Source organism: Mesocricetus auratus, unplaced genomic scaffold (genome assembly GCF_017639785.1).
Source record: "Mesocricetus auratus isolate SY011 unplaced genomic scaffold, BCM_Maur_2.0 Super-Scaffold_100024, whole genome shotgun sequence".
Classification (NCBI taxonomy): Eukaryota; Metazoa; Chordata; class Mammalia; order Rodentia; family Cricetidae; genus Mesocricetus; species Mesocricetus auratus.
In genome coordinates, this window is record NW_024429205.1 from 14,483,393 (window position 1) to 14,499,394 (window position 16,002).

The window sequence follows — 16,002 nt, forward strand, 5'->3', positions numbered from 1 at the left end:
TCATGGCCAGTAAGAGACCCTGTCACACACACACACACACACACACACACACACACACACACCACCACCACCACCACCACCACCACCAAACAAACAACAAAATGCCCTAAGGTTTCACACATGCCCCCACACACATGGATAACAGTTGTCAACTGACAGATGAGTGAGCCCCCCCAACACACACACACACACACACACACACACACACACACGCCATCAACCAAACAGCAAAATACCCTAAGGTCTCTCTCTCTCTCTCTCTCTCTCTCTCTCTCTCTCTCTCTCTCTCTCTCTCTCTCTCTCTCACACACACACACACACACACACACACACACACACACCAGCTGCCAAGTGACAAACAAGGAGCCTCCCTAGAGAAGAGACAAGAGTACGCAGTCAGCTGTGAGACAGACACAAGCGAAGCCTCCCAGACACCAGCCTAGTGCCCAAGGGAGGGGTTTTTGGATCTGTGCTATTGCATGATGAGTCTCCATCCGGGTGGTGAGCCTTGGTTTGAGCCCCGTATCTCAGCAAAGTCACCAAAGGAGCCCAGCAAAAGCCACAGAAGACAAAGTGACAATCAGGGAGCAGACAGGAAGAGACACCAGACCCCTCAGCTCTACCCTTTGATGACAATGGATGGTTTCCCTCTTGGAGGTCCCCCTGGGTGTCCACCACTGGACTAACCTGGGCTGTTCATGGGCTACAGAAGCCATCAAGTCCCGGTATCCATCTATGATGTACTAAGAGGCAAACAGAAGCTAGAGACATATGTAAAAGACAGCCCTGTCACTGAAGCTGAAGCCAAGTGGTTCAATGAGGCTGGGAAGGTTTGTGAGGTAGGGAATTTGCAGCAGGGCTTGCTTGCATGAAGACCTCCCATTAGTCACGTACCCACAAGGCCCTGGGCCAGGGCCCAGAAGCCATCCCTTCAGTGTGGCCATTCCCAATAAGAGCCTACAGTTCTTCAGAGCCATAAGCTCCACCCCTACCCCCTGGGACCTGAGGTTAAATGGCACTATGGAAGAGTTTGTCACCCCTGAATCCTCAAGCCTGCCAGCCACAGCTTTCTGGCCCATGGTATGACCACATGACTCCCCCGTCAAGCCTTTCCCTGCCCTCCTGTCATGTGTGACTCACGCCAAACTTCCAGCCCAGCTCACCATAATGATGTCATCTTTACTCCCACTTACTCCTCGGCAAACACTCTCTTCTCTTCAGATCCATCGTCTTCGGGAAGGATCTCTGGGGTGAAGCATCCGGGGCCGCCTACGATGAGGCAAATTGAGACTCCTAGTGGGACAGGAACTCCTCTAGGTCAGAGACTACATTCAGTTAGAACTCAGCTGAGATTTCACGGGGGCTGATCTCTGCTCGCTGGTCCCTTTTACTTCCAAAGGCATGGTTCCATAAATCCCGGGCTTGGCTTCTAAGACGACAAAGCACCAGGGCAGCAGAAAGTCCTGGGATCGCCCCAGGCCCTCTGTGGTGCATTGACTATGAAGCGTCTCCCATAAAGTTATGTTTTGAAGACTTCCATCTTGTGGGGCTGTTTTGGAAGGTTGTGGACCCTTTAGCAAGTGGAGCCTTGCTGAAGGAAGGAACAGGCTGAGTCTCAAGGTTTAATAGCCTTAACACCCCCCTCCCGCCGCTGCCGCGCCCCCCCTGCTTCTGGGTCACTGAGTGTTCCTTGACTTGGAGATCACGTGACCACCCCATTCCCACCAGCCTCTGAGATTCCCTATATCCATTCCCACTCCTAAACTGTAAGCCCAAATAACCCGTTCCTTCCTTAAGTTGCTTCTGGTCAGGTATTTGGTCATAGCAATGAGGAAAGTAACCAATACACCCTCCTTGTCACCCTTTGGGAGACATGTAGACTGAGACAAAATGGAGAAAGAACGGGATAGAAGCATATAATGGGCAGCCAGGAAAAGGATAGAGATACAGACCCACAGAGGCCTGGAAAGGTGACCCCTGGGGGTTGGGTGACAGCCTCCATTGTTGGACCCCTGAATCCAACAAAGACACATGGAGGAGCAAGCCCTCAAGGCCTTGGACTTTGAGGAAATGTTTCTGGAACAGTGAGTTTCTAAGTATAGCCACTCACTGCTCCAACCGTATCCACTCCACCTGGGAATTGTATTGTTAGAAATACAATATTCAGGACTGAAGAGATGGCTCAGGCAGTAGAGGGCTTGCCACGGAAGCACAAAGACCTGGGTGTGATCTACAGAACCCACTTCTTTAAAATGCTGAACTTGGTGGGGTTCACTTACAATCTCAAGGCTGGGGCGATCCCTGGAGCTTGCTGGCCAGCCAGCCTAGCCTACTCAGTGAACCCCAGGTCAAGGAGAAACCCTGTCTCAAAAAACAAGGAGGATAGTGTAGGCAACACACACACACACACACACACACACACACACAGCTGAGGAAATTACTCAGTGTGTAAGAACACTTGATGCACAGCCTGAAGATCCCAGTTCAGATCCCAGCACACACATAAGACTGAGAGCACACCTGCCTATAACCCTAGTCTTGTGTGGAGCACCACTGGAGCTTGCTTTAGCCTACAGCCTAGGTTCAGGTTCAGTGAGAGACTATCTCAAGGGAACAAAACTAAGAGTGAGAAAGCAGGACACCCAGCACTCTCCTCCGGTCCTCGAAGACACAACTCAGCTGGTAAGTGCTTGCTTACCTAGCATACGGGTTCTATCCCAGCCACTACATAAACCGGATGTGGTGGCACGCACCTGTAATCCCAGCACTCAGGACGTGGAGGCAGGAGGATCACAAGTTCAAATAAGGGGCATCTTCTTCAGAATAAAAGGGCAGAATGCAAACCCTGTCCCCCAACCCCAGACCAGCTGAGGAGGACACTGGAGAGCGTTGGGAACCTCTTAGCGATTCTAACACATGCTCAGATTTGAAAACCACTGTCTCCAGGCAGCATTTCTATTGCTTTGATGAAACACCATGACCAAAATAACTTGGGGAAGAATGGGTTTATTTATTGGGCTTACACTTAAACATTGTAGTCCATCACTGTAGAAAGTCAGGACAGGAGCTCAAACAGGACAGGAACCTGGAGGCGGGAGCTGATGCAGAGGCCATGGAGGATGCTGCTTACGCGCTTGCTCTCCATGGCTTGCTCAGCCTGCTTCCTTATAGAACCTAAGACCACCAGCCCAGGAATGGCACCACCTACCCCAGGCTGGGCCCTTCCCCATCAATCACTGATTAAGAAAATGCCTTGTAGGCTTGCCTCCAGCCTGATCTTATGGCGGCATTTTCTGAATTGAGGTCCCCTCCTCTCAGATGACTTTAGCTTGTGTCAAGTTGGCATAAAACTATCCAGAACAGCCACCTTCGTAAAGGATGGCTGAGCATTTAGGAGATCTTAGACCTAGTCGGCCAGCCCCTTGCCTGTCCCCATGCCCGCCAGTGCTTATGGAGGCCTGCTTATGGATGCTGTAGCTCCCTCCTGGTTACACTGGACTTGGACTAAATAGGCAGAATATTCCAGAAGCACCTGGAATGCCTGGCATGGCCAGAGAGGCGCTGTGGAAGTAGAGGTGTGCCTACCATGCTTCCTCTGTCTATACAAATGGGATTCTGCCTCAGTTTCCCTGCCTCACACTCTAGCTTATCATTATTCTTCTAACTCTGCCTTGGGCCTCCACCCACTCACCTGTGTCCTGTGGCCACACTATGCCTTATCCCGAACCCTTCCCAGATCCCATACCCTACCTAGCATCTGCCTGAGGTAGTATGAGGAAAGCCATGGTTGTACTGCCTGGGATCTCTATTGCCATGGGTGCAAGCTGTCACCTGAATGAGGACAGCTGGGTATAGGGACAAATAGAAGAATAAAATCTAGATCACATCCCACTCACCCGTATCCCCGAGTGCCAAGAGGCATTCACTCAATGGGCACCTTTCCCTAATTTGCACATATGCACTGTATGGGCTCAGGCTTGAATATCTCAGCCCTCTTCCCTCGGGTTCCTTTGTCCTTAATCCGGACCTCCTCCTACTTGTCCCAGTCTACAATGGCTGGACCTCCCCATTCTCTCCCACCTGACCACACAGTCTGGCCACACACTTAGTCTCTTCGCTGGATAGGGTGCTCCATTTTCCTCTCCTTATCCCTCCCCATGAACTCTCCTGTCACATTTAAGATGACGTCATACCAGTGAACAATCGGCTTGGTTGGTAGATGTTTGAGGTCGTTTTATTACAGCATTTTCTAAGACGTAAGTTGAGGGACATGTCTGCCAGGCTGCTGGACAAGCTTCCCTTATATGGCCTGCCTGAGGCTCCCCATGTGCATGAGCAGCCTTGGATTCCACTGCCCCAAGGCAGCATCTCAGAGACTCTATGACCACGCCTGTACCTCCTTCTGCTTCTATCTTTTTGGCTCCCTTGCCCTACTCCACTTGCGACTCCATCTCTCCCATCAATTCAAGTTCAGGTGTGCAACTTATTTTCCCCAGACAACCAGGCATACCCCCAGAAGGCACCTAGCTCTTCTATTTTAACCATTTGGGATTGAACAACATCCTTCTAAAACATGATATATTCCCCTCCCCTTCCTAGGATAAGTAGGAACAGACACAGCTTTTTCTTGTGGCCTCTAGATACCAATTATTTTTTGGGGGGGAGAACCACAGTAAAGTGTTTTTAATAACCCAAGTAAGTACACAATCATTGTAGTGGGGGATAGAAAACAGATCAACGAGAAGAAAGGAACACAGTCACCTTAGCTCTTACCAGCTGAGGCAGCGACTAATGGCTTTCTATTGTATAACCTTTCAGAGTTTTTGTTCCTCTACCACCTCCTCCCCCTCCCCCTCCTCCTCCTCCTCCTCCTCCTCCTCCTGTCCCAATACACACAGAAGTGCCCACATTCCATTTTCTTTATTTAATGATCGCTTAGACTCCCAAATGCCCATGTTAGCTGGAAGTCTCATCTATCTGTACTCCTTAGCCCTTACCTCCCTACTGTGGTGTGAATGTGAAATGTGTCTCCCAGGCTCGGGTATGCACCCTGGCAGTATTGTTTGGGAAGGCTGGGCGGGTTTTAGAGTTGGGATCTAACTGGAAGAAGTGGATCACGGTGGGGTTGGGGGTGGGGTTGGGGGTGGGGAGGCTTAGAGTTGTAGCCTGGACCAGCAGTTTGCAGCTGGTGTCTCTGTTTCCTGATCCACCAAGATGTAAGCAAGCAGCCCCAGGCTCCTGCCACCACCAAAGACAGGAGCTTGCACCCACAACCTTGGCTCCCACACCACCAGGGACCGTAGCCTTTCAAACTGTGAGCCAAGACAACTCCTTCCTCAAGTTGCCTCTTTCAAGTATTTTATCACAGTGATGAGAATTGTAATTTAGATGCCCCTACCAAGGAAATCAGGGTATACTGGGTCCTAGCAGAAATTCTGATTGCAAGTAGAGAGAAGCTGCATTAGAGCATGCCTCTGTGAGCATACATTTTGCTAGTTGGGAGTGAAGGACCAGTGTTCATCTTCCCCTCTCCTTCTCCATCACTGAAGCCAAAGCTTTCCACCAGAGGGTGATGGATGAACAGATGTCCATCAGCAGTGTAGACAAAACTGAGCCAGTGTCCACACTGCTTTGATAGGACAACTCCTGGGGAAAGAAGGTCTGCACATGGGTCTGCCCAGGTAGTCTTGCTCATGGCCACACATTTTCAGTACTCTGGGTCCTAGCTGGACAGGATAGCATCTGAGAAGTGCTGCAGCTAAGACAGTCCTTCTCAATGATCCACAACCTGGGGCGGGGCAGGGTGGGGGGCGGCAGCATGAGTCCGGGATCTCCAAGAAGTAGAAATACTCAGGGACATGGCCTGATTATGGCCGGCTGGGTCAGCCACGCATCCCAGGTAAGGACACTGGGGACATGAGGAAGCTCCTGTTTCCATCAGAGTTGAAGGGTTATCTGGAGTAGCCCTGAAAAAGATGCCTCTCATTGCTCAGTGTCTCTGTCTCCCCAACTCAACCCTCCCCACCTCCAATTGTATTCTACACCTGTGGTTTGCTCCAGAACTTTCTGAAGTTCAAACCCCATCGTCTGAACTCAATGTCTTCCATAGCTTAAGGCAAACATCCAACCCAGTGTTTTAAAGAGCCCAGATGATGCTTCCTGACTTTTAATAATACACAGTGGTACCCGCTTTCATGGAAAGATATGCCAGTTTGTCAATAACTGATGTGGTCAATTATGTGTGGTCCCTTTCCAGGCTGATGCTTCAGGCTAATGTCTGTCTTCCTTTCATTTACCCTTGGAGTCAGTGGGTCTGAATTCTGGCTCACTGTGGGAATCACTAGGGAGTTGTGATGAACTGAACCTTGCTGCCTTGGCTCATCCCAAAACAAATGAGTTAAAACAAAGCCAGGGCCTCTCAAGACAGGGGAAGACTTTTTAAATTTTTTTTTAGATTTATATGTTTGGGGGGGTGGTTCCTGCAGAAGCCTGAAAGAGGGAGTTGGATCCTCTTGATGCGAAGTTACAGGCGGTTGTGAGCCACCCAACATGGGCATTGGATGGGAAACAAACTTAAGTGCCTTGGAAGATAGAATTGCTCTAACTACTGGGCCATCTCTCCAGTCCTGACTTTGATATTTTAAGACCTCAGGTGACTCTTGCCATATAGTCAATTCGGATAAGAATTGCCCAAGTACCCTGGGTGGTGGTGGTGCGCGCCTTTAATCCCAGCACTCTGGAGGCAGAGGCAGGCAGACTACAGAGCGAGTTCCAGGACAACCTCCAAAGCAATACAGAGAAACCCTGTCTCTAAACACCAAAACAAAGAACCGGCCCAAGTAAGTACAACAGGTGTCCTGATCCTTTCTTTATCCCTGAGCCCACGTCACACATTTCTGTATTGGTGTTTAGGTAACTTGTCCCCATTACCTATCAGCTGTGTGGCCCAATTAATTAAACACCCAGATCCAGCTCCAACACTACTGCTTTTTTCGTATGATAGGGGTCTCGCGCCCTACCACACACCATCGCTACCTCTCCCAGCCTTGACTGTGTCGTCTGTCACCTGAGACCCAGACCTGATGTGTACTGGATGAGTGACTGGCCCTGCTGACCCTGGTTTGGACAGTACCCCTCACATCACAGTGTGCATCAGTCCACGTCGTTGTCACACCCACACTGGCTGCCTCCATGCATTCACTCATTCAACTTCGGGCCGCGTCCTCCCTTCTCTCTTGACCCCTGAGCTATTGGAGAAGTGTCCTTGGTTGACCCCCCCCCCCCCCCATATCTAGCCCCTGTGAGTCCCAGCAATACATAAACAAAGTGGAAATGCTGCAATTACGGATAGACCTCGAAGACATTACTCTAAAGGAAAGATGCTGGACGCGAAAGGTCATAAGTTGTGTATTTATGTGGGATGTGCAGAACCAGCAAATCCAAAGGGACAGGAGGTGATTAGTGTTTACCTACAGCTACGGAGAGGGTGAGAGACTCTGCTATTTGGTATGGGACTCTTTGTGGGGAAGATGGGAATTTGGACCTGGATAGTGGTGGTTAGACAACCTGTAACTATACTAAAATCGTATAATTGTATGCTTTCAAATGGTGAGTTTGATGGTATTTGAATTATGTCATAATTAAAAAGAAATATTGGATGACGAATTTTTCCCCCTTCTGCACTCTCTTCTCAAACTTTGAACTTTTTTTTTTTCCTTATTCCAAGGAACCACCTGGAATACTTGCTTGAAGTACAGGTTCCTGAGCCTCTCCTTGGCTTCTGCAGATTCAGTGGCTGGGCATAGCCCAGGAATCTGCCTTTCGTTACTATATTCTAAGAATGGCTTCCTTGTAGCCCCGAGGTTTGGGTGAGAGAATTTTCTGAGCAAACCTCAGAACCTCAAAAGACAAATAAAATTCTTTAACCTATTATTTCAGGGGGGGAAATGTTGAAGCTTTCAAACACAACCGAAACTTTGTTTTTCGTCTGCTTCTTATTAAAAACAGACGGGGACCTAAAGAGAGCCCGTCAGGGGTAGGTAATGAAGTGATCATGATCACAGTAAAAAGAACAGAATGGAAAAACTGCCTAGCCCGCAGCAAACCACAAAAAAATTGTCTTCTCCCTCCAGTGCTCAACAGAGCCATTCACAGCGAAATACCTCAGCGGCCACAAGAGAACTTAATTTGGGGAGGGGGACTAAAACGAGCAAATCAAGCTCACTGCACCCTTGTGCAAATGTGCGCTTGCAGACACCCACTCCCACGGACTCAAAATTCTAAGCTTTGCTGCACACTCCCTGATTAGGGCTTTCTTCGGGGTTACCAGGAAGCCGAGCTGTAAATCGGCGTTAGAATGTGATCAAAAGCGATGTCTGCATGCAATTATTTTGTTTTGAGACCAGAGCTCAGAGGCACCGGCTTTAAAGTACTGGCGCAGTCACGTGAGGGGCTCTCACATACATACACATGCATGACTTTGGTCCCCAACAAAGAGACAAGACAAAGGCCTGGGTTTTCTCGTTGTTGTTTCTTTGTTTCCGGGTTGGTGTCTGACCCTTGCGGCTGGAATGCCCTCTCCTCCATTTCCCTGGCCCTTCCTCACCCACTGCAAGAGGAAGTCTCACTAATAACCCCTTGCCCTGAAAGTAGCAGTTAGTGAAATCTGAGAGCAGATATCCCTTGCTTAACAGAAATTCACTTAGCAAAACTCTAAATTGAATAAGGGGTAAATGAGAGGAAATACCATTGAGGAGGCCTGTCTACTGAGCTCTGAGTACTACGCTGGGCAAGTTCATGGAGGAGGAGACAACACCAGGACCCCCACATGGAGGCAATTACACCCTACCAAAGAGTCTGAGGTTCCCAGTGGTCACGTGGTGAGAAATAGAACCTGTCAAGGGACAGCATCCGGTTCAAAAGACAGCTAATAGATCTTAACTCTGACGAACGAGCTGGAAGGCACCTCGACCCCACCTCACTCACTGTCCCCCAACAGCACGCCGGCCACCAGGACGCACAAGTTCACAGGCTGGCTGGGAGGGTTAAATGACATCATTAACGTGCCTTGGTGTGGTAAAGAGCACACGTGGAGGGCTCGCTGTCCCAGAACAGTGCTCGACTCTCTTCCGTTGACACCTACATGCCCCACCACCGCACCAACCCTTCCACTGTGGGAGGAAGAAGAGTCAGGTGTGCAGGGGTGGGGGTGGGGATGAATGGTTCACTTGGCAGGTTGAAGAGAGCATGCAACAAGACCCGGCACTAAGTTACGTATCTCTGTAAGTCTCGGCACTCCCATCTGTAAAACGGCTTGTGAAAATTAAAGATAATGTGTCGGGGCCTTTGAGATGGCTCAGAAGGAGAAGGAACTTGCTGGCAACTCTAAAGACCGGTGTTTGATCCCCATGACCCACGTGGTGGGAGGAGAGAACCACCTCTTGAAATTCTTCCCCTGACCTCCACACGTGTGCAGCGGCCGGGTGCGCAAGCACACAATAAATCAGTAAGCGTAACTTAAGCATCTTTTAAATGAAATAAACGCATGCTGCAGGGTTTAGAAGAGGAATGTGAGAGAGAAACAGAAGTTCTGCGCCCTAGGTCCACTACAAGTGGACCGGCTTTCGAAGACTACTGCCGTTTGTGATAAATACGCACGATCAGGCTCAGTCTACCAGACGATGCCAAGTCCAGCAAGCCCCAGGACACAAGGTGTAAGATACAAGTGTTATGGGGCTGGAGTGATGACTCAGAGGTTAAGAGCACTGGCTGCTCTTCCAGAGGACCCAGGTTCAATTCCCAGTACCCACATGGCAGCTCAAACTGTCTCTAGCTCCTGTTCCAAGGGACACACTCATGCAAACATACATGCAGGCATAACACCAATGCACATAAAATAAACATAAATTTAAAAAAGATACAAGTGTTATATCTGGGAACAGGAATGTCAGGGATGGAACACTGTAGTGATGGCAAGCTTGGCACCCAGTGTCACAGACTGTGACCAAGGCTCCTGAATACCAGACAAGATTTGCTTTTTCCTGCCTCCTGGGCTCCAGGCAGATAGTGTCTCTCTGTAGCTTTGGGGAACGTAGCTCCTCCCCACTTCAGCTCCCCTCTTCCAGTCAACCTCTGCCTGCCCCGAGGTTGCAGCCTCACTCATTAAGTCTGAGAAGGAAACCCCACAGGAAAACAGACACGGCTAGTTTCCTAAAACAACCCCATACCTAGCCCAGATCAGTGCCTGAACCACAGACAACACTCTCAGCATCTGCCAAAAGGATGAGTAAATGAACAAAGGAAGGAAGGAACGATCGAACGAACGAACGAATGAACGATCAAACGGACGAACATCTCAGACTCCACGCCATGGTTTGCTTCTCTACCGCCTTCTGGAAGCCATGCCCTCCTCGTCATTCGATGTTTCTCTCACTGACCTGCTTATTTCTTTATAGTGTATAGGGGACAGACAGGCACACCTAGTCTTGTCCCTCCACCAGGCAGGCACCACACGAAGTAATGTGTCGGCTACCCATTGAAGATTTACGGCCACCCTCAGTAAGCAAGTCTCTCAGTACCATTTTCCCAGAAGCCTGTGCTCAGCCTCACAGCTCCCACACAATACGTCAAACTTTCTCATTGTCGTGATGCCTGTCGTGGTGATTTGGGATCCATGTTCCTTGATGTCGCTGCTTTAATTGTTTTCAAGGCACCAGGAACCACACCTGCATGAGGCAACCATGACGGTAAATGTTGTATGTGTCCTGACTGCGCCGCCAGCAGACTGTGCCCCATTTTCTACTCAGGTCTTCCATTTCTAGAGACATAGGAGTATGGGAATGAGGTCACTTGATAACCCAACAATGGCCTCCAAGTATTTCTTCAGATGGAAGAGCCACACCATCCCTTACTTCAAACCAAAAGCTAGACATAATTAAGCTTCTTGAGGAAGGCATGTCAAAAGCTGAGACATGCTGAAGGCCAGGGTTTTTCCGTCAATGGCCACATCATGAGTGCCAATGAAAAGCTCCCAAAGGACATTAAACGTGCTCTCCTGCAAGCACACACATGACCAGAAAGGCATGACTCATGACACAGAGAAGCGTGCTTTGTTGGTTTGGTTTTTGGTTTTTCAAAACAGGGGGCTGGAAAGATAGCTTGGCAATTTGAGAGCACTTGGGGCTCTTACAGAGGACCTGAATTTGGTTGTCAGCACTCACATTGTGGGATAAGCCTCATAATTAGCTATAACTGTAACTCTAACCCTTTGGGATCCCACGTTCTTTTCTGGGCTCTGTAGCCTGCATGTGCAAGAAAACACACACACACACATACCACAGGTAAATTAAAAACATATAAATATTGAAGAAAAATCACCAGCAAGGCCAATAAGATAGCTCAGTAGGTAAAGCCACCTGCCACCAAGCCTGATGACCTGAGTTCAATCCCTGGAACATACATGGTGGAAAGAGAGAAGAGAAAAGTTGTCATCTGACCTCCACGCATGAGATGTGGCATGCACATGTGTGTGTGAACACGCCCACATCCTCAATAAAAATTAAATACACAAATAAATGTTAAGAAGAGAATTACATGAAATGTAGTCTCCCTGTGCTCTATACACAAAACAATAAAAAACTCAGAAGACGACACATCTGCCCACAATATGGCCAACTGAATATCGTAATGCCACTGTTGAAATCTATTGCTTGGCATCAGGGTGGGGTGGAGGGAGGTTATTCTTAAAATATTCTTACAATTGACCTGGTCACCCAAGAGCTGTGGCAGAGTTCTGCTATGACACGGATGTCTTTGTGTATGCTAACACAACATCCCAGGGATTAATGAGTAAAGTGACTCCCAAATCTTATGATGTAAGAAACACATTTAATAAGGCTGTAGCTACCATAAATAGCAGTCCCTCTGATGAACATGGGCAAAGTAATTAGGAAGCTCCATGGAAATGGTTCACAGAGTGTGAGCTGCTCTTTAAAACAATAATGATTGGTGGGAGAGGTAAAAACGCAACCTTGGGAAGATTGGGGAAGAGGTTGACTCCATCCCTTACAGATGGGTTTGAGGGGGTTTCTTCAATGGAGGAAGTGTCCACAGCTGTGGAGGAAGAAGGGTGACAGCTAGAGTTAGAAGTGGCATCTAAGGTTGTGACTGGGTTACCGTGGTTTTGTAATAAAACTCTAATAGGGAGTTGCTTTTTATGTGTGGGCATAAAAAGTAGTTTCGTGTGTGTGTGTGTGTGTGTGTGTGTGTGTGTGTATGTGTGTGTGTTTTCTTGTGCTTCCTCATGTATGTGTATATGCACGTCTGAGTGAGTGTGTGTTCTTATGTGTATGTATATGTGTGTATATTTTCTCATGTGTATGTGTATATATGTGTGTGTATGTGTGAGTGTGTGTGGTTTCTTTGTGTGTTTTCTTGAGTGTATGTGTGTGTGTGTGTCTATGGATGTATGTACACGGGCATGAAGGATGAGGGTAGATATCAAGTGTCTTTCTCAGTCGCTCCGTAACTTACACTTTTGGCACAAGATCTCTAGGTGAACCTAGGGCTCATCTATTGGCTGGGCTGACTGGCCTCTGAGTTTCAGGGATTAACCTGTCTCTTACTTCCCAACAGGAGTTGTAGTCACATGACAACTCACCCAGATTTTACATGGACTCCAGGGATCCAAACTCAGGTCCTCATCCTTGGAGTGCAAGCATTTTTCCAAACTCAGGTCCTCATCCTTGGAGTACAAGCATTTTCCAAACTCAGGTCCTCATCCATGGAATGCATGTGTTTTACTAAGCCATCTCCCAGCTCAGCAGTAAAGTATTTTTAATTAAGTTCTAGGTGCTGTTTCCTTAGACACAGTGCTATTGCTCACTTCACAGATTACAGTCTAACATAAACAAAACCGGATGTGACTCATTTTTACCTCCATATTTGCTTTGCTTTGGTTGTCTGGAACAAAACTTGCACTATCTCTGAGGTATGCATACATACGCACACTATGGGAGATAATGGGTGATACTGTCTATCTGTTTACAAAGGTCTGACAAGACGAAGCTCTGCGAAGGCAAGGAACACTCCTGTAGCAGTGGCTCTGTGGGTAAAGGACCTGAGTTTGAAACACCAGCATCCACAGAAAAGCTGGGAGAAGGACCACTGAGATGGCTTAGTGCATAAAGGAGCTTGCCACAAAAGAGCCCAACAACCTGAGTTCAATCCCCAGGACCCACATGGTGGGAAGAGAGAACTGACTTCCACAAGTTGTCCTCTGATCCCCACATGCGTGTCATGGCAGGCGCTCCCCCACATGCGTGTCATGGCAGGCGCTCCCCCAATAAATAAACAAGTGGATAAATGTAAAAAAAATAGCTGAGCATAATAGCATGAGTCTAATCCCAATACTGGTAAGGAGGAGACAAGTGGATATCAGGGACTCACAGGCTAGCCAGTCTAGAAAGGAAGACAGGGCAGGAGGGAGGCAGGGAGGCAGGGAGGCAGGGAGGCAGGGAGGGAGGCAGGGAGGTAGGGAGGGAGGCTGAGAGGCTGGGAGGCTACCTGGCTGGCTGGCTGGCTGTTTGGGAGGAGGAAGGGGGGACTGGAGAGATGGCTCAGTGGTTAAGAACACTAGCTGGTCTTCCAGAGGTCCTGAGTTCAATTCCCAGCAATCACATGGTGGCTCACAACCACCCATAATGAGATCAGGTGCCCTCTTCTGGCCTGCAGGGAGGAAGAGGATTTGTGAAATGGGAATTTGGGGACAAGACAGTGTGATGGGGATGTGGTGATATCTTGCTTGTAAAGATAAAGCCTGTCTGAAAATCAGAGGGTGAGCTTGCCACAAGCTAACCATAGAGGTCTGGAGGTCTGCACAGACAGACAGGAAGTGAGATGGTTGGGCAGAGAAAGGATATAAGCAGGGAGAAACTGGAACCGCTCCCTTGTCTGCTGAGATGCTAAGGAGGTAAGAAACGGCTGTGGCTTGCTCCTTCTCTCTGATCTCGCAGAATTTTCCTCTATATCTGACTCCGGGTTTTTATTATTTAAGTCAATTAAGAACTCCATGTACATGGGGGTGTCAGTATGACCAAAGTATGTTATATATACTTTAAATACACGAAAACATCCTAACAAAACCTATTACTTTTATATAATACATAGTAATATTTTTAGAGACATAAAAAGAATGTGTTGGCCAAGCAGTGGTGGTGCATGCCTTTAATCCCAGCACTTAGGAGACAGGCGGATTTCTGTGAGTTCAAGGCCAGACTGGTCTACAAAGTTCCAAGACAGCTGGGACTGTTACACAGAGAAACCCTGTCTCAAAACAAAAACAAACAAACAAAAAAAAAAACAAAAAAAGGAAGGAAGGAAGGAAGGAAGGAAGGAAGGAAGGAAGGAAGGAAGGAAGGAAGGAAAAATGTGTTGAGTGAGTAAGTGGAAAAGTCTTACAGAGCCCAAACCTCTGAGTTATTTTTATGGTAATGGATTCAGAGGAACTGAAAAGAAAATTGTCAAAAAATCGCTTATGAGAAAGGCACTGAAAAACAGTGGGTATTTAAATGAACTTCCTCTGTTTTAGGTAACAGAGTACCTGTGGGTGAGTAACACACATTGACACTCAATTCTGTTGGCTGGAGGGTCCAATACATCACGGCATGGGTACCCTGGGTGTCTCCCTAGCCTCATCACAGCCCCACACGGAAGCAGATGGAGAACTACCAGGGGCATGACCCAGGCACTGTGCACAGGTATGGGAAAGTGAGCAGAGGTGCTCAAACCCCATTTATAGAGACTCACTCACTCTCCTGGGAACCAATCCAGTCCCCTGACTTGTCACCTCCTCCATGAAGACAACGCTGAGAGTCATGTGACTAGACACCCCAGACTTGGTTACATTTCATCAGGCCCTATCTCTTAAGCGCCCCACTGTCTCAACCCACACACACTGGAGACAAGTTTCCAGCTTTGCAGTTTGCTGGCCACAGGCCTGGTGCTTCAGGGCTGCTAGGGCTCAGCCTGGCATAAAGAGAAGCAGTGGTATTACACCGGGTTCCTGGTACTTCAGCCTTCCACTCCCCTTACACAGACACACACACACACACACATACGCACACATATACACACACATACACACACATACATACACATATACACACACATACACATATACACACATACACACACATACATACACATATACACACACATACACATATACACACATACACATATACACATATACACACATACACATACACACACATGCACACATACATACACACACATACACACATACACATACACACATACACACACATACACACACATATACACACACATACACACATAGACATACATACACACATACACACACACACACACACACACACACACGAGACTAGCTTGACTATAGCATCCAATGACATGTCTTCTCTTATAGGCCTGTGACATTAATACATGTATCTTATTGTGTTTCTTCTGGTGCTTACATCTTTCCATACATGACATGCCTAGGTCTTCTAGACCTTAAGTAAGATTTTCAAAAATTGTATCTAGATGGTCAATTTGTGGTTTGTTTGTTTTTTTTTCTTTGCCACTAGAAAAAAAATCCCAATTTCAGCCTGAAAATCAATAAGGGTATGAGGCTCACGGGAAAGGCGGCTCACTGCCTTGTAGCCAGTTTTGATGGGAGACATATGGTCCCTTAAGTGAGGGGACACTGGCGGAGTTAATTTGATTTATTCCTGGTGCATTTCCTGAAGCATATGGAGAAGACTCAGGCTGTGAGTGTCTAGAGGGGATGTGTGATGTGGAAAACTGCTCGGGAGCCGAGGTTCATTTGGTGTTTGTAGCTGACTTTTCAAGGGTTGCCTTGCAGATCCGGATGCAAACCTCAGCTGCACAGGGGCAGACTTAAACCCTGGACATGTGGAAGCCAGAGACTGGGCTGAGAGAAACTGCTAATTGGCAAATGAATATCCCAAAGACCACCCT

At 48.0% G+C, this 16,002-nt stretch overlaps 1 long non-coding RNA gene across 1 annotated transcript in view; it reads right to left on the reverse strand.

Annotated features, from left to right (window-relative positions):
• Positions 1 to 408: 408 nt before the first annotated feature.
• LOC110342629 overlaps positions 409 to 16,002 on the reverse strand; it is a 55,168-nt gene continuing 39,574 nt past the window's right edge. The window contains exon 3 of the long non-coding RNA XR_005870833.1: positions 409 to 1,269. This is a non-coding gene — a long non-coding RNA (uncharacterized LOC110342629). The remainder of the gene's footprint in view (positions 1,270 to 16,002) is intronic.